Source organism: Calliphora vicina, chromosome 3 (assembly GCF_958450345.1).
Source record: "Calliphora vicina chromosome 3, idCalVici1.1, whole genome shotgun sequence".
NCBI lineage: Eukaryota > Metazoa > Arthropoda > Insecta > Diptera > Calliphoridae > Calliphora > Calliphora vicina.
Window position 1 is genome coordinate 33,384,815 of NC_088782.1, and position 19,518 is coordinate 33,404,332.

A 19,518-nucleotide genomic window follows, 5' to 3' on the forward strand; every position below is an offset into this window, starting at 1 on the left:
ACACCGGAAGAAATATTTCATAGCCAAACACTTAAATACATAAAATAAAAATAAAATTCCAAAATGTCAACTGCTTTAAAAAAAACGTAAATTTTTTTTATTTATTTTTAATATTTCGCTTTATAAAAAATCAATGATGACGATGCCATTGAAAAAATATTTTCTTTTCATTAAAGTTTGTTTTGTTTTTTCCTCCTTTTTGTTTAAATGATTTTCTTATTATATAAAGTCATAAAAATGGGTAATGGTGAGTGGTAAAATAAATAACAACAACTACAAACTACTGGCATCCTCTTATGTATTGAATTGGATAGAGGAGAGAAGAAAAGTTGAGGGAATAATAAAAAATTCCTTTAAAACCAAAACAGAAAGAAACTGCTTCTTTTTTAATTCAAAAGTGATGAGTATGCAATTACATTAAGTAGTTGGTTTTGTTGTTTGTTTTTAGTTGGGTATTTATTTGTTGTTGTTGTTTTTCTCGTACTTATAAATATTTTGTTAAACAAGTTGTCAATTGAATTAGGAAGTCACGCTCTTATTATTTTTGTGCATTTGACAAATTTTACTTAGTGTAAAGAGATAGAGAGAGATTAGTAAGTTAGAAAGAGGGAGTGCTAAACAGAGTATAAATACTTGACAAAAGCTGAGATTAGTCAAATGCATACAAACATACACACATAGTATTTGCATAAATATTCTCCCACATATGTACTATTGATAAGTATTTCAAGGAAAATGGCGTGCCAAACATTGAGTAAGAAAAAAGTGCCACTCACTTTTTAGGCAGTTTTCACAGAAGAAAATCAATTAGTTATTAAATTACATGTAAAAAATTTATTAAAATATAAATTTATTATGTGAAAATTTCAAAATGGTGGCAAAGAAACAAAAATATAGTTTAAATGACTTGCTAACAATTTCGAATTTTGAACCAAAGAATAGTCAACTGCTGGAAGTTTTTCTTTCTTCTTTAATTTGAAAATAAGTGCCGCTGAAGCACAATGATTGCTCACCAAAGCTAATGGTGAGTGTGTTCCATTGGTTTCAATGTTCGAGAGATGGTTTGTGCGATTAAGACCAAGAATAGGAGGCATTACTCCGTGAAGATTGTTGTGAAACTGTACAGGGGCTTGCCAAATCATTGGCAGCAACTGAAGCAGCAATTTCAAAACGTTTGCGAGCAGCAGGATTTATCCAAAAGCATGGAAATTGGGTACCATACGAATTGAAGCCGAGAGACCTTGAAAAACGAATTTCCATGTCCGAAATGATTCTTGAATGCTATAAAAGAAAATAATTTTTACACCGATTCATTACTTGCGATGAAAAATGAAACCCGGCCATCCAGCCGAATCGACACCAAAGCCAAATATCCATGGCGCTAAGGTATTTATATGTATTTGGTGGGAGCAAATGGATCCTATTTATTATGATCAGTTGAAATCTGATCAGACAGGGAACCTGTATCGAACGCAAATGATTTGTTTTTTAGCGAGCATTTCGCGAAAAACTCCTACAATATGCGGCCAGATGTAAATAGCTGAAAATGTATCAGAATTTTAGAACTCATACAGGCAAAATGTCAGAAATTCTTATAAATGTTTCAAGCTTATGCGGGCCAAAGGTCAGAAATTCTTAAAAACGTTTCAAAGCGAAAATTTATCAAAATGTGTATAACGAATAATGTAACATTGATGTTATTTCCCAGGCGGTTAATTAAAGCAGATATTTTTTGGTCCTCTAGTACTTAATGACAGGACAATAATGAACAAAATCTTTCAATTGTATCACTATTATTACTTTCAAGAGGTTTTTGTAATATTTTAATTTCTAACACATGTAAATTATTTGAAACACCAAAAATTAAACCGGAAATATGCCTAATAATATTAAAACGCTCGAAATTTATTTTTAACTTCAAAAAAATACTAATTTTGTTCTAAATTACTAACTGTGGGGTGCCTTAAGTACTTGCCTAATTGCTCTGGCCATGTGTTGAGAAAAAATACAAAAAATAATTAAAAATCTCATTACACTTTAGCTTAAATTTCATGGTTTACCATCAAAGAACTGAACATTTTAAAAGTCGACGCCTATGAATATTTTTCAACTTCAAAACATATAAGATTCTAAGTATTTTCGTTAAATTTACGTATTTCGCTTTTAAAATATTTTATTTTTACAATTCAAATAATTAGACTTTTCAGTATTTTTACTAAATTTAAGTAATGTTACTTTCTAAGTCAACAGCCGTCGCCGTCTATTTTGGTCGGCGAAGTTCTCTGTTTAGCATTTAAACTTTAAACTCTACATTCTCAGCAACATCATCCATGATCGGTGTGTAAAGTTAAAGGTTAAACATAATATTCATACCTACAAAGTTGTAATTATATTTTTGTTTTCTTAACATCTTTCTTTTCGGCTAATTACTTTTTTTTTTGTTTTTAATGATATTTTTACAATATTTTAAAAGATAAGAAGATATTTTTTGTTAGTAAAAAAATACTTTTCTAAAACGTTTAGTGGGCGTAAGCTAGTTTGGCGCTTTTAAGGAAGTGCTAAAATGTTTCATCAACTTGAGTCTTTGGCTGTCAGTCAGTTTGAAAATGTTCAAGTATTTCGATACACGCAAACTTTAGTTTGTTTATGTTTTTGTTGAGAGATTAAATTTGATTATGTTATAATATTTAATTTCTTTGTCGTAATAGTAAATAATGAATGTTTAAGGAAAAGATTTTGAAAAACAGTTATAAAAATCTCATTATGTTGGTTGCAAGACATGAACCTTAATTTCATTTTCATGAGAATTTGTTGAAAAGTAATGTTTATTACATAATAAGGGAAAATGTAATGAAATTATTGTTTGCTCTTCTAAAATTATTTTAAAATAGGCAATTATTTTTCTAATAAAAATTCAAAAATGTTTGGAAAAAAATATATTAAAAATTGTTTCGTCCCTCTCTTTTGAATTATTTAGTAATTTTTTTTAATAAAATTCATTTAAAACTTACCTGTTTCAGTTCAGTTATTTATAAACCAGACAGACAAAATCCTCAATAATAATTCACGTGACAAAATAGCGGCAGTTTTAAATTAATCCACAAATTTGTAGGTATTATTTCTTCAATTTCTGTTTTAAACACTGTAAAAAAACAACAAAAACATTCCAATTTGAATAAATATTTCTATGACAAAATGTTACTTCTTGTTTTGGTTAAACAATTTTTTTCAGGTTTTCTTTAAAAAAAAAAATAATGCATCAAAAATTCATATTAAACTTATTATTACCACACACTATTTAAAACCAAAATAAGGCAAAGGGAAATGTAGAAAAAAAAACATAAAAACAACAAATTCTCATAAACACACACAAACAGAGATAATGGTAAACAAAACCAAGGAACAATAAAAAAAAGAAACAATTTCAAATACAACAAACACAAAATGTTTTTCTTTATTTTGACTTTTTCTTAGTTGAACTGAAACAAACTAACAACAACAATGTTAACTACGAATATACACTTTTTGGTAAAGTGTTAAAAGTAGTTATTGTTGTTGTAGTTAAATCAGAAAGAAAGATGTGTTTAAAGAAGATGAGAAGAGAGTCCGTAAGTACACAAGTTAAAGAAACAAGTGCAATTAATTGGAAAAGATTTTTAGAAAAAGAAACGTGTTGAAAGCAGAACAACCAAATGAAGTGCAATTGTTGAAAAAGAACAAACAAACAAATAACAAAAAAAAGGTGTTTGAAAAAGAACTTTTGATAGGTGAAACATAGTTGCCATATAAAGTAGTTATAGTTATTAGGAAGGGAACTTTAAATACTTTATTTAGAATAGTTATGTAAGATTTTTTTGTATTCTAACTCCGAGTTGGCGGTTAGATTTAAAAAAGATCATTGAATGATTAGACTGAGCTTAAAAAAATAATTAAAAGATAGGTATGTAATTTATAAAAATACGCAGAGATCTTCTCTAATTAAAATTTGTACTATTTTTTTTAATATTTATAATTATTTAGGAGAACTTAATGCCAATATCTAGGCATTTGAAACCTCAATGGACGAAAACTTCGATAAAAAAATTTTTAAATATGGATTACATACAAGTAAATAATACATTTTTTTCAGACAATGAAATGAACTGAAAAACTTTTATTTCTTCTTGTGTTATACGAGTCTAATATATGCAAATAAAAAAAGTTTATCAAAAAGTTGTTATACGGGAATACAAAATTAATTTTTTTGTTAAGAATTAGTGTGCTGAATACCCAATAATTGATAAATTCACTGAAATTTATTGTTGGGGCATAAGCTAGTTCCTAAGCGCATTTCACTGTTTGCTTAGGCCAGATCATCAGGAAAAGTTTTCTTTAATTTGGAGGGGACATTTTCCGACTCTGTAGGTCCCCTTTTACAATGCAGAAATTGAAAAGCAGACATTTTTCTCATTCTCTTTTAAGCTAAACCAACAAACTTCGTCTGTCTGACTTTCAATTTCTGCATTGTAAAAGGGGCTAGGGAAAACTGATTTTTTTTAATACATGGGGATATTCAAAATAATTCACTGGTAACATGACCCTTTCGAATTCATTTAAAATTGATGTAAAATTAGAAATACTTCATTATTTTAATACGATATAACAGATTTATAAATTTGAGCTTCGATATATCATTATATCTTTCACCATTAGTGGTAAAGGTATATAGAGTTTGTTATTCCGTTTGTAATTTCTAAATTGTTCATTTGTGACGCTGTAAAGTATATAATATTCGTAATAGATAGAGAAGTAGATATTGCCTGTCCATTTATCTGACGAAATTAACTATCGAAAGTGTCCGATATAACTAAAAAAAGATATTGATAAATTAATATATGGAGTAAAGGCCTGGATCGGTTGCTATTTCAAATCCGGAAAATCATAAAACTACCTCGATTTTAGACCTATTTGTTTGTGGATATCTATTGATAGACATTTAAATGCCTTTCCAAAGACGTATATAAAACTATAGAAATTCGGAACCACCGATTTTCTTGTTTCATTTTATATTTCATATTTAAAAATTTAGTTTAGGTGAAGATTTTAATAATTGTTGTAAATTTCTCAAAAGAAAGATTCAATAAAGAAAAAAATTAAATGAAAAAAAAAATGTTAATTGTGTTCGTCGGAATTTTTTTAAAATAAACTTAAAAGATGTGTGTGAAGTTAGCTCCGTCAGTTAGCTCCGTTTTTTAACATTACCTATGTTAATGTGTAAACTAACATACTTCGTACTCAAAGACTGTTAGGTTAACAGAGCTGCATTAATATCAGCTCATTTAACATTTTATGAAATAAAATCAAAATAAAATGGTTTTACCGATCATTCAGTTTAAATATATTATAACAATTTTTTTAAAAATTAGATAAAAAAAAAATTAAATATTTATTTATGAACTATCGTTGATTTCTTTGCTTTTAGCGTATTTTTATACCAGATACATGAGAGACACATGGACATGAAAAAAAATTAAAAAATTCTAAATTTTGGTAAAACTAGTCATAATAGGGTGGAAAGGCTTGATTTCAGAAATGTACAGTTTATATTCAGAATTTATTTCATATTAATTTAAAAATAGTGAAATTTCACATTTTGTTAAAAGGGCAGATGGAAATTTGGAAAAAATGGTTAAATTTTGGAATTGTGCTCGATCTTGCCCTAATACGGTGGAATGCCATTACTTCAGAGAGTTCAGAACTGTTTAGCATATATTTAGAATTTATTTCAGATCGGAGTAATTACACTTTTAAAATAGTGAAATTTCACATTTTGTTAAAAGGGGCACATTGAAATTTTGAAAAAATGGTTAAATTTTGAATTGTGCTCGATATAGTCCTAATGGATTGGAAAGCCATTGCTTCAGAGAGTTCAGAACTGTTCACCGTATATTCAGAATTTATTTCAGATCGGAGATATATAATTTTCCATATAGTGAAATTTCTCATTTTTTTAAAAGGGGCACATGGAAATTTGGAAAAAATGGTTAAATTTTGGAATTGTGCTCGATCTAGTCCTAATGGGTTGGAAAGCCATTGCTTCAGAGAGTTCAGAACTGTATAGCTTATATTCAGAATTTATTTCAGATCGGAGTAATTTGTCTTTTCAAATAGTGAAGTTTCACATTTTGTTAAAAGGGGCACATTGAAATTTTGAAAAAATGGTTAAATTTTGAAATTGTGCTCGATCTTGCCCTAATGGGTTGGAAAGCCATCACTTCAGAGAGTTCAGAACTGTTTAGTTTATATTCAGAATTTATTTCAGATCGGAGTAATTTGACTTTTCAAATAGTGAAATTTCACATTTTGTTAAAAGGGGCACATTGAAATTTTGAAAAAATTATTAAATTTTGAAATTGTGCTAGATATATTCCTAATGGATTGGAAAGCCATTGCTTCAGAGAGTTCAGAACTGTATAGTCTATATTCAGAATTTATTTCAGATCGGAGATATATAATTTTCCATATAGTGAAATTTCACATTTTTTTTAAAAGGGGCACATGGAAATTTGGAAAAAATGGTTAAATTTTGGAATTGTGCTCGATCTAGTCCTAATGAGTTGGAAAGCCATTGCTTCAGAGAGTTCAGAACTGTTCACCGTATATTCAGAATTTATTTCAGATCGGAGATATATAATTTTCCATATAGTGAAATTTCACATTTTTTTAAAAGGGGCACATGGAAATTTGGAAAAAATGGTTAAATTTTGGAATTGTGCTCGATCTAGTCCTAATGAGTTGGAAAGCCATTGCTTCAGAGAGTTCAGAACTGTATAGCTTATATTCAGAATTTATTTCAGATCGGAGTAATTTGTCTTTTCATATAGTGAAGTTTCACATTTTGTTAAAAGGGGCACATTGAAATTTTGAAAAAATGGTTAAATTTTGAAATTGTGCTCGATCTTGCCCTAATGAGTTGGAAAGCCATCACTTCAGAGAGTTCAGAACTGTTTAGCTTATATTCAGAATTTATTTCAGATCGGAGTAATATGACTTTTCAAATAGTGAAATTTCACATTTTGTTACAAGGGGCACATTGAAATTTGGAAAAAATGGTTGAATTTTGGAATTGTGCTCGATCTAGTCCTAATGGGTTGGAAAGCCATTACTTCAGAGAGTTCAGAACTGTTTAGTTTATATTCAGAATTTATTTCAGATCGGAGTAATTTGACTTTTCAAATAGTGAAATTTCACATTTTGTTAAAAGGGGCACATTGAAATTTTGAAAAAATGGTTAAATTTTGAAATTGTGCTCGATTTTGCCCTAATGGGTTGGAAAGCCATCACTTCAGAGAGTTCAGAACTGTTTAGTTTATATTCAGAATTTATTTCAGATCGGAGTAATTTGACTTTTCAAATAGTGAAATTTCACATTTTGTTAAAAGGGGCACATTGAAATTTTGAAAAAATTATTAAATTTTGAAATTGTGCTAGATATATTCCTAATGGATTGGAAAGCCATTGCTTCAGAGAGTTCAGAACTGTTTAGTTTATATTCAGAATTTATTTCAGATCGGAGTAATTTGACTTTCCAAATAGTGAAATTTCACATTTTGTTAAAAGGGGCACATTGAAATTTTGAAAAAATGGTTAAATTTTGAAATTGTGCTCGATCTTGCCCTAATGGGTTGGAAAGCCATCACTTCAGAGAGTTCAGAACTGTTCACCGTATATTCAGAATTTATTTCAGATCGGAGATATATAATTTTCCATATAGTGAAATTTCTCATTTTTTTAAAAGGGGCACATGGAAATTTGGAAAAAATGGTTAAATTTTGGAATTGTGCTCGATCTAGTCCTAATGGGTTGGAAAGCCATTGCTTCAGAGAGTTCAGAACTGTATAGCTTATATTCAGAATTTATTTCAGATCGGAGTAATTTGTCTTTTCAAATAGTGAAGTTTCACATTTTGTTAAAAGGGGCACATTGAAATTTTGAAAAAATGGTTAAATTTTGAAATTGTGCTCGATCTTGCCCTAATGGGTTGGAAAGCCATCACTTCAGAGAGTTCAGAACTGTTTAGTTTATATTCAGAATTTATTTCAGATCGGAGTAATTTGACTTTTCAAATAGTGAAATTTCACATTTTGTTAAAAGGGGCACATTGAAATTTTGAAAAAATTATTAAATTTTGAAATTGTGCTAGATATATTCCTAATGGATTGGAAAGCCATTGCTTCAGAGAGTTCAGAACTGTATAGTCTATATTCAGAATTTATTTCAGATCGGAGATATATAATTTTCCATATAGTGAAATTTCACATTTTTTTTAAAAGGGGCACATGGAAATTTGGAAAAAATGGTTAAATTTTGGAATTGTGCTCGATCTAGTCCTAATGAGTTGGAAAGCCATTGCTTCAGAGAGTTCAGAACTGTTCACCGTATATTCAGAATTTATTTCAGATCGGAGATATATAATTTTCCATATAGTGAAATTTCACATTTTTTTAAAAGGGGCACATGGAAATTTGGAAAAAATGGTTAAATTTTGGAATTGTGCTCGATCTAGTCCTAATGAGTTGGAAAGCCATTGCTTCAGAGAGTTCAGAACTGTATAGCTTATATTCAGAATTTATTTCAGATCGGAGTAATTTGTCTTTTCATATAGTGAAGTTTCACATTTTGTTAAAAGGGGCACATTGAAATTTTGAAAAAATGGTTAAATTTTGAAATTGTGCTCGATCTTGCCCTAATGAGTTGGAAAGCCATCACTTCAGAGAGTTCAGAACTGTTTAGCTTATATTCAGAATTTATTTCAGATCGGAGTAATATGACTTTTCAAATAGTGAAATTTCACATTTTGTTACAAGGGGCACATTGAAATTTGGAAAAAATGGTTGAATTTTGGAATTGTGCTCGATCTAGTCCTAATGGGTTGGAAAGCCATTACTTCAGAGAGTTCAGAACTGTTTAGTTTATATTCAGAATTTATTTCAGATCGGAGTAATTTGACTTTTCAAATAGTGAAGTTTCACATTTTGTTAAAAGGGGCACATTGAAATTTTGAAAAAATGGTTAAATTTTGAAATTGTGCTCGATCTTGCCCTAATGGAGTGGAAAGCCATTGCTTCAGAGAGTTCAGAACTGTATAGCTTATATTCAGAATTTATTTCAGATCGGAGTAATTTGTCTTTTCAAATAGTGAAGTTTCACATTTTGTTAAAAGGGGCACATTGAAATTTTGAAAAAATGGTTAAATTTTGAAATTGTGCTCGATCTTGCCCTAATGGGTTGGAAAGCCATCACTTCAGAGAGTTCAGAACTGTTTAGTTTATATTCAGAATTTATTTCAGATCGGAGTAATTTGACTTTTCAAATAGTGAAATTTCACATTTTGTTAAAAGGGGCACATTGAAATTTTGAAAAAATTATTAAATTTTGAAATAGTGCTAGATATATTCCTAATGGATTGGAAAGCCATTGCTTCAGAGAGTTCAGAACTGTATAGTCTATATTCAGAATTTATTTCAGATCGGCAATGGCAATGGCTTTCCAATCCATTTGGACTATATCGAGCACAATTTCAAAATTTAACCATTTTTTCAAAATTTCAATGTGCCCCTTTTAACAAAATGTGAAACTTCACTATTTGAAAAGTCAAATTACTCCGATCTGAAATAAATTCTGAATATAAACTAAACAGTTCTGAACTCTCTGAAGTAATGGCTTTCCAACCCATTAGGACTAGATCGAGCACAATTCCAAAATTTAACCATTTTTTCCAAATTTCCATGTGCCCCTTTTAAAAAAATGTGAAATTTCACTATATGGAAAATTATATATCTCCGATCTGAAATAAATTCTGAATATACGGTGAACAGTTCTGAACTCTCTGAAGCAATGGCTTTCCAATCCATTAGGACTATATCGAGCACAATTTAAAAATTTAACCATTTTTTCAAAATTTCAATGTGCCCCTTTTAACAAAATGTGAAATTTCACTATTTGAAAAGTCAAATTACTCCGATCTGAAATAAATTCTGAATATAAACTAAACAGTTCTGAACTCTCTGAAGTAATGGCTTTCCAACCCATTAGGACTAGATCGAGCACAATTCCAAAATTCAACCATTTTTTCCAAATTTCAATGTGCCCCTTTTAACAAAATGTGAAATTTCACTATTTGAAAAGTCAAATTACTCCGATCTGAAATAAATTCTGAATATAAACTAAACAGTTCTGAACTCTCTGAAGTGATGGCTTTCCAACCCATTAGGGCAAAATCGAGCACAATTTCAAAATTTAACCATTTTTTCAAAATTTCAATGTGCCCCTTTTAACAAAATGTGAAATTTCACTATTTGAAAAGTCAAATTACTCCGATCTGAAATAAATTCTGAATATAGACTATACAGTTCTGAACTCTCTGAAGCAATGGCTTTCCAATCCATTAGGACTATATCGAGCACAATTTCAAAATTTAACCATTTTTTCAAAATTTCAATGTGCCCCTTTTAACAAAATGTGAAATTTCACTATTTGAAAAGTCAAATTACTCCGATCTGAAATAAATTCTGAATATAAACTAAACAGTTCTGAACTCTCTGAAGTGATGGCTTTCCACTCCATTAGGGCAAGATCGAGCACAATTTCAAAATTTAACAATTTTTTCAAAATTTCAATGTGCCCCTTTTAACAAAATGTGAAATTTCACTATATAAAAAGTCAAATTACTCTTATCTGAAATATATTCTGAATATAAGGTGAACAGTTCTGGACTCTCTGAAGTAATGGCTTTGCAACCCATTAGGACTAGATCGAGCACAATTTCAAAATTTAACCATTTTTTCAAAATTTCAATGTGCCCCTTTTAACAAAATGTGAAATTTCACTATATGGAAAATTATATATCTCCGATCTGAAATAAATTCTGAATATACGGTTGACAGTTCTGAACTCTCTGAAGCAATGGCTTTCCAACTCATTAGGACTAGATCGAGCACAATTCCAAAATTTAACCATTTTTTCCAAATTTCCATGTGCCCCTTTTAAAAAAAATGTGAAATTTCACTATATGGAAAATTATATATCTCCGATCTGAAATAAATTCTAAATATACGGTGAACAATTCTGAACTCTCTAAAGCAATGGCTTTCCAATCCATTAGGACTATATCGAGCACAATTTCAAAATTTAACCATTTTTTCAAAATTTCAATGTGCCCCTTTTAACAAAATGTGAAACTTCACTATTTGAAAAGTCAAATTACTCCGATCTGAAATAAATTCTGAATATAAACTAAACAGTTCTGAACTCTCTGAAGTAATGGCTTTCCAACCCATTAGGACTAGATCGAGCACAATTCCAAAATTCAACCATTTTTTCCAAATTTCAATGTGCCCCTTGTAACAAAATGTGAAATTTCACTATTTGAAAAGTCAAATTACTCCGATCTGAAATAAATTCTGAATATAAACTAAACAGTTCTGAACTCTCTGAAGTGATGGCTTTCCACTCCATTAGGACAAGATCGAGCACAATTTCAAAATTTAACCATTCTTTCAAAATTTCAATGTGCCCCTTTTAACAAAATGTGAAACTTCACTATTTGAAAAGACAAATTACTCCGATCTGAAATAAATTCTGAATATAAGCTATACAGTTCTGAACTCTCTGAAGCAATGGCTTTCCAACCCATTAGGACTAGATCGAGCACAATTCCAAAATTTAACCATTTTTTCCAAATTTCCATGTGCCCCTTTTAAAAAAATGTGAAATTTCACTATATGGAAAATTATATATCTCCGATCTGAAATAAATTCTGAATATACGGTGAACAGTTCTGAACTCTCTGAAGCAATGGCTTTCCAATCCATTAGGACTATATCGAGCACAATTTCAAAATTTAACCATTTTTTCCAAATTTCCATGTGCCCCTTTTAAAAAAAATGTGAAATTTCACTATATGGAAAATTATATATCTCCGATCTGAAATAAATTCTGAACATACGGTGAACAGTTCTGAACTCTCTGAAGCAATGGCTTTCCAATCCATTAGGACTATATCGAGCACAATTTCAAAATTTAACCATTTTTTCAAAATTTCAATGTGCCCCTTTTAACAAAATGTGAAATTTCACTATTTGAAAAGTCAAATTACTCCGATCTGAAATAAATTCTGAATATAAACTAAACAGTTCTGAACTCTCTGAAGTGATGGCTTTCCACTCCATTAGGGCAAGATCGAGCACAATTTCAAAATTTAACCATTTTTTCAAAATTTCAATGTGCCCCGTTTAACAAAATGTGAAATTTCACTATATAAAAAGTCAAATTACTCTGATCTGAAATATATTCTGAATATAAGGTGAACAGTTCTGGACTCTCTGAAGTAATGGCTTTGCAACCCACTAGGACTAGATCGAGCACAATTTCAAAATTTAACCATTTCTTCAAAATTTCAATGTGCCCCTTTTAACAAAATGTGAAATTTCACTATATGGAAAATTATATATCTCCGATCTGAAATAAATTCTGAATATACGGTTGACAGTTCTGAACTCTCTGAAGCAATGGCTTTCCAACTCATTAGGACTAGATCGAGCACAATTCCAAAATTTAACCATTTTTTCCAAATTTCCATGTGCCCCTTTTAAAAAAAATGTGAAATTTCACTATTTGAAAAGTCAAATTACTCCGATCTGAAATAAATTCTGAATATAAACTAAACAGTTCTGAACTCTCTGAAGTAATGGCTTTCCAACCCATTAGGACTAGATCGAGCACAATTCCAAAATTCAACCATTTTTTCCAAATTTCAATGTGCCCCTTTTAACAAAATGTGAAATTTCACTATTTGAAAAGTCAAATTACTCCGATCTGAAATAAATTCTGAATATAAACTAAACAGTTCTGAACTCTCTGAAGTGATGGCTTTCCAACCCATTAGGGCAAAATCGAGCACAATTTCAAAATTTAACCATTTTTTCAAAATTTCAATGTGCCCCTTTTAACAAAATGTGAAATTTCACTATTTGAAAAGTCAAATTACTCCGATCTGAAATAAATTCTGAATATAGACTATACAGTTCTGAACTCTCTGAAGCAATGGCTTTCCAATCCATTAGGACTATATCGAGCACAATTTCAAAATTTAACCATTTTTTCAAAATTTCAATGTGCCCCTTTTAACAAAATGTGAAATTTCACTATTTGAAAAGTCAAATTACTCCGATCTGAAATAAATTCTGAATATAAACTAAACAGTTCTGAACTCTCTGAAGTGATGGCTTTCCACTCCATTAGGGCAAGATCGAGCACAATTTCAAAATTTAACAATTTTTTCAAAATTTCAATGTGCCCCTTTTAACAAAATGTGAAATTTCACTATATAAAAAGTCAAATTACTCTTATCTGAAATATATTCTGAATATAAGGTGAACAGTTCTGGACTCTCTGAAGTAATGGCTTTGCAACCCATTAGGACTAGATCGAGCACAATTTCAAAATTTAACCATTTTTTCAAAATTTCAATGTGCCCCTTTTAACAAAATGTGAAATTTCACTATATGGATAATTATATATCTCCGATCTGAAATAAATTCTGAATATACGGTTGACAGTTCTGAACTCTCTGAAGCAATGGCTTTCCAACTCATTAGGACTAGATCGAGCACAATTCCAAAATTTAACCATTTTTTCCAAATTTCCATGTGCCCCTTTTAAAAAAAATGTGAAATTTCACTATATGGAAAATTATATATCTCCGATCTGAAATAAATTCTAAATATACGGTGAACAATTCTGAACTCTCTAAAGCAATGGCTTTCCAATCCATTAGGACTATATCGAGCACAATTTCAAAATTTAACCATTTTTTCAAAATTTCAATGTGCCCCTTTTAACAAAATGTGAAATTTCACTATTTGAAAAGTCAAATTACTCCGATCTGAAATAAATTCTGAATATAAACTAAACAGTTCTGAACTCTCTGAAGTGATGGCTTTCCAACTCATTAGGGCAAGATCGAGCACAATTTCAAAATTTAACCATTTTTTCAAAATTTCAATGTGCCCCTTTTAACAAAATGTGAAACTTCACTATTTGAAAAGTCAAATTACTCCGATCTGAAATAAATTCTGAATATAAACTAAACAGTTCTGAACTCTCTGAAGTAATGGCTTTCCAACCCATTAGGACTAGATCGAGCACAATTCCAAAATTTAACCATTTTTTCCAAATTTCCATGTGCCCCTTTTAAAAAAATGTGAAATTTCACTATATGGAAAATTATATATCTCCGATCTGAAATAAATTCTGAATATACGGTGAACAGTTCTGAACTCTCTGAAGCAATGGCTTTCCAATCCATTAGGACTATATCGAGCACAATTTAAAAATTTAACCATTTTTTCAAAATTTCAATGTGCCCCTTTTAACAAAATGTGAAATTTCACTATTTGAAAAGTCAAATTACTCCGATCTGAAATAAATTCTGAATATAAACTAAACAGTTCTGAACTCTCTGAAGTAATGGCTTTCCAACCCATTAGGACTAGATCGAGCACAATTCCAAAATTCAACCATTTTTTCCAAATTTCAATGTGCCCCTTTTAACAAAATGTGAAATTTCACTATTTGAAAAGTCAAATTACTCCGATCTGAAATAAATTCTGAATATAAACTAAACAGTTCTGAACTCTCTGAAGTGATGGCTTTCCAACCCATTAGGGCAAAATCGAGCACAATTTCAAAATTTAACCATTTTTTCAAAATTTCAATGTGCCCCTTTTAACAAAATGTGAAATTTCACTATTTGAAAAGTCAAATTACTCCGATCTGAAATAAATTCTGAATATAGACTATACAGTTCTGAACTCTCTGAAGCAATGGCTTTCCAATCCATTAGGACTATATCGAGCACAATTTCAAAATTTAACCATTTTTTCAAAATTTCAATGTGCCCCTTTTAACAAAATGTGAAATTTCACTATTTGAAAAGTCAAATTACTCCGATCTGAAATAAATTCTGAATATAAACTAAACAGTTCTGAACTCTCTGAAGTGATGGCTTTCCACTCCATTAGGGCAAGATCGAGCACAATTTCAAAATTTAACAATTTTTTCAAAATTTCAATGTGCCCCTTTTAACAAAATGTGAAATTTCACTATATAAAAAGTCAAATTACTCTTATCTGAAATATATTCTGAATATAAGGTGAACAGTTCTGGACTCTCTGAAGTAATGGCTTTGCAACCCATTAGGACTAGATCGAGCACAATTTCAAAATTTAACCATTTTTTCAAAATTTCAATGTGCCCCTTTTAACAAAATGTGAAATTTCACTATATGGAAAATTATATATCTCCGATCTGAAATAAATTCTGAATATACGGTTGACAGTTCTGAACTCTCTGAAGCAATGGCTTTCCAACTCATTAGGACTAGATCGAGCACAATTCCAAAATTTAACCATTTTTTCCAAATTTCCATGTGCCCCTTTTAAAAAAAATGTGAAATTTCACTATATGGAAAATTATATATCTCCGATCTGAAATAAATTCTAAATATACGGTGAACAATTCTGAACTCTCTAAAGCAATGGCTTTCCAATCCATTAGGACTATATCGAGCACAATTTCAAAATTTAACCATTTTTTCAAAATTTCAATGTGCCCCTTTTAACAAAATGTGAAACTTCACTATTTGAAAAGTCAAATTACTCCGATCTGAAATAAATTCTGAATATAAACTAAACAGTTCTGAACTCTCTGAAGTAATGGCTTTCCAACCCATTAGGACTAGATCGAGCACAATTCCAAAATTCAACCATTTTTTCCAAATTTCAATGTGCCCCTTGTAACAAAATGTGAAATTTCACTATTTGAAAAGTCAAATTACTCCGATCTGAAATAAATTCTGAATATAAACTAAACAGTTCTGAACTCTCTGAAGTGATGGCTTTCCACTCCATTAGGACAAGATCGAGCACAATTTCAAAATTTAACCATTCTTTCAAAATTTCAATGTGCCCCTTTTAACAAAATGTGAAACTTCACTATTTGAAAAGACAAATTACTCCGATCTGAAATAAATTCTGAATATAAGCTATACAGTTCTGAACTCTCTGAAGCAATGGCTTTCCAACCCATTAGGACTAGATCGAGCACAATTCCAAAATTTAACCATTTTTTCCAAATTTCCATGTGCCCCTTTTAAAAAAATGTGAAATTTCACTATATGGAAAATTATATATCTCCGATCTGAAATAAATTCTGAATATACGGTGAACAGTTCTGAACTCTCTGAAGCAATGGCTTTCCAATCCATTAGGACTATATCGAGCACAATTTCAAAATTTAACCATTTTTTCCAAATTTCCATGTGCCCCTTTTAAAAAAAATGTGAAATTTCACTATATGGAAAATTATATATCTCCGATCTGAAATAAATTCTGAACATACGGTGAACAGTTCTGAACTCTCTGAAGCAATGGCTTTCCAATCCATTAGGACTATATCGAGCACAATTTCAAAATTTAACCATTTTTTCAAAATTTCAATGTGCCCCTTTTAACAAAATGTGAAATTTCACTATTTGAAAAGTCAAATTACTCCGATCTGAAATAAATTCTGAATATAAACTAAACAGTTCTGAACTCTCTGAAGTGATGGCTTTCCACTCCATTAGGGCAAGATCGAGCACAATTTCAAAATTTAACCATTTTTTCAAAATTTCAATGTGCCCCGTTTAACAAAATGTGAAATTTCACTATATAAAAAGTCAAATTACTCTGATCTGAAATATATTCTGAATATAAGGTGAACAGTTCTGGACTCTCTGAAGTAATGGCTTTGCAACCCACTAGGACTAGATCGAGCACAATTTCAAAATTTAACCATTTCTTCAAAATTTCAATGTGCCCCTTTTAACAAAATGTGAAATTTCACTATATGGAAAATTATATATCTCCGATCTGAAATAAATTCTGAATATAAGCTATACAGTTCTGAACTCTCTGAAGCAATGGCTTTCCAACTCATTAGGACTAGATCGAGCACAATTCCAAAATTTAACCATTTTTTCCAAATTTCCATGTGCCCCTTTTAAAAAAAATGTGAAATTTCACTATTTGAAAAGTCAAATTACTCCGATCTGAAATAAATTCTGAATATAAACTAAACAGTTCTGAACTCTCTGAAGTGATGGCTTTCCAACTCATTAGGGCAAGATCGAGCACAATTTCAAAATTTAACCATTTTTTCAAAATTTCAATGTGCCCCTTTTAACAAAATGTGAAACTTCACTATATGAAAAGACAAATTACTCCGATCTGAAATAAATTCTGAATATAAGCTATACAGTTCTGAACTCTCTGAAGCAATGGCTTTCCAACCCATTAGGGCAAGATCAAGCACAATTTCAAAATTTAATCATTTTTTCAAAATTTCAATGTGCCCCTTTTAACAAAATGTGAAATTTCACTATATGGAAAATTATATATCTCCGATCTGAAATAAATTCTGAAGATAAGCTAAACAGTTCTGAATTCTCTGAAGTGATGGCTTTCCACTCCATTAGGACTAGATCGAGCACAATTTCAAAATTTAACCATTTTTTCAAAATTTCAATGTGCCCCTTTTAACAAAACGTGAAATTTCACTATTTTAAATGTGTAATTACTCCGATCTGAAATAAATTCTAAATATATGCTAAACAGTTCTGAACTCTCTGAAGTAATGGCATTCCACCGTATTAGGGCAAGATCGAGCACAATTCCAAAATTTAACCATTTTTTCCAAATTTCCATCTGCTCTTTTAACAAAATGTGAAATTTCACTATTTTTAAATTAATATGAAAAAAATTGTGAATGTAAACTGTACATTTCTGAAATCAAGCCTTTCCACCCTATTATGACTAGTTTTACCAAAATTTAGAATTTTTTAATTTTTTTTCATGTCCATGTGTCTCTCATGTATCTGGTATAAAAATACGCTAAAAGCAAAGAAATCAACGAACTATCGTTAAAATAAATATTTAATTTTTTTTTTATCTAATTTTTAAAAAAATTGTGATTATATATTTAAACTGAATGATCGGTAAAACCATTTTATTTTGATTTTATATCATAAAATGTTAAATGAGCTGAAAATAATGCAGCTCTGTTAACCTAACAGTCTTTGAGTACGAAGTATGTTAGTTTACACATTAACATAGGTAATGTTAAAAAACGGAGCTAACTGACGGAGCTAACTTCACACACATACTTAAAAGCCCCAAAAATAATTTACGAACGAATTTGTCCCCCAAAAGACCACTCTGTAACAAACAAAATTTGCTCATCCAAATTTAATTCACCAAATAAATTGATTTGTATTTCAGAATTTTCCAAGTGTATTTCAGAAATTTGCAATTCAGAAAATTCAATTTCTGAAAAAGAATTGGATAATTCTGAAATACTTTTAGAAACTTTTTAAGTATGAATTAAAAATACTGGAACACAATATTAAATTTCTGAAATACAATTGGAAAATTCTGAAATAAAAATAGAAATTTTTGAAATACAAATGCGAACTTTTGAAACATAATTGAAATACAATTAGAAAATTCTGAAATATTATTACTACACCTATTATTAGGTGTAGTTGAAAATTCTATACATATCAGTGAAGGAATTTTGCGCATTGTGTCATAATGAATTTCAAATAATTCCAGCATAATTCGATGGTAAGAAGATGATATCTCGTAATTTCAAATTTTTACAAACAAACGAATTAAAAATAAACCAATTAATCGATGTGAATTTATTCAAATGTCAAATAATTCCAGCAATATTTCAAAGATATCTCGTAGCTTGTCATTAACATTAAGTTAAATATTCAACAACGTATTCCAACTATTAATGGAACCATTAATACTGCAACTAAATATTTTTAAATTTTAAGTTTGTAAATATTAAAATTTGTATTGTGTTGATCATTGAATTTTCTTAAAAATGGATTTGGCGCTATTGGTTTAATTTTGGAACATTTTGGTGATCAATTTGGCACTACATAAATTATTAAAAATACCATCATAACTAAAAATTTATCTCGATATTTTTTATTTTCTTCATAGACACTTTTGCACTTATAATTAAAACTCCATAACCGCTAAAATTACTTAATTTATTCCAAAATTGTCACTAACATCTGACATTTTTAACTATGTATGTATTTTATAGATGTTGTGAGTAATTCTTTAAACACCAGCATTGGCAACTCTATAAAAAGAACTTTGATATTGTGGCTGAAGGAATAAACGTCACAAAGAATGGACAATGAAAGAAACTTGATTCTAAAAAAAAAAAAAACTACACAACTTATCGCAAACAACTCAATTACTTTATAAGAAAACTAGATTTCAAAAAAAATATGAATAATAAAATAAAAATTATTAGATGACAATTAAATTTTGTTTGTTGGAGGAATTTAAGACCGTTAGTCCATTGATCTTTTTGTAGACGATTTTGATATCGTTACACAAGGTTGCATTTACCAAT

The 19,518-nt window shown here is 29.7% G+C and overlaps 1 protein-coding gene across 2 annotated transcripts in view; it reads right to left on the bottom strand.

Moving 5' to 3' along the window:
* The window catches only part of klar (klarsicht), a 465,338-nt gene that overhangs the window by 444,864 nt on the left and 956 nt on the right, over window positions 1–19,518 (bottom strand). For both annotated transcript variants that reach the window (XM_065503780.1, XM_065503779.1), the window contains exon 2: window positions 3,012–3,142. The gene's annotated coding sequence lies outside the window, so the exon portion shown is untranslated. The remainder of the gene's footprint in view (window positions 1–3,011; window positions 3,143–19,518) is intronic.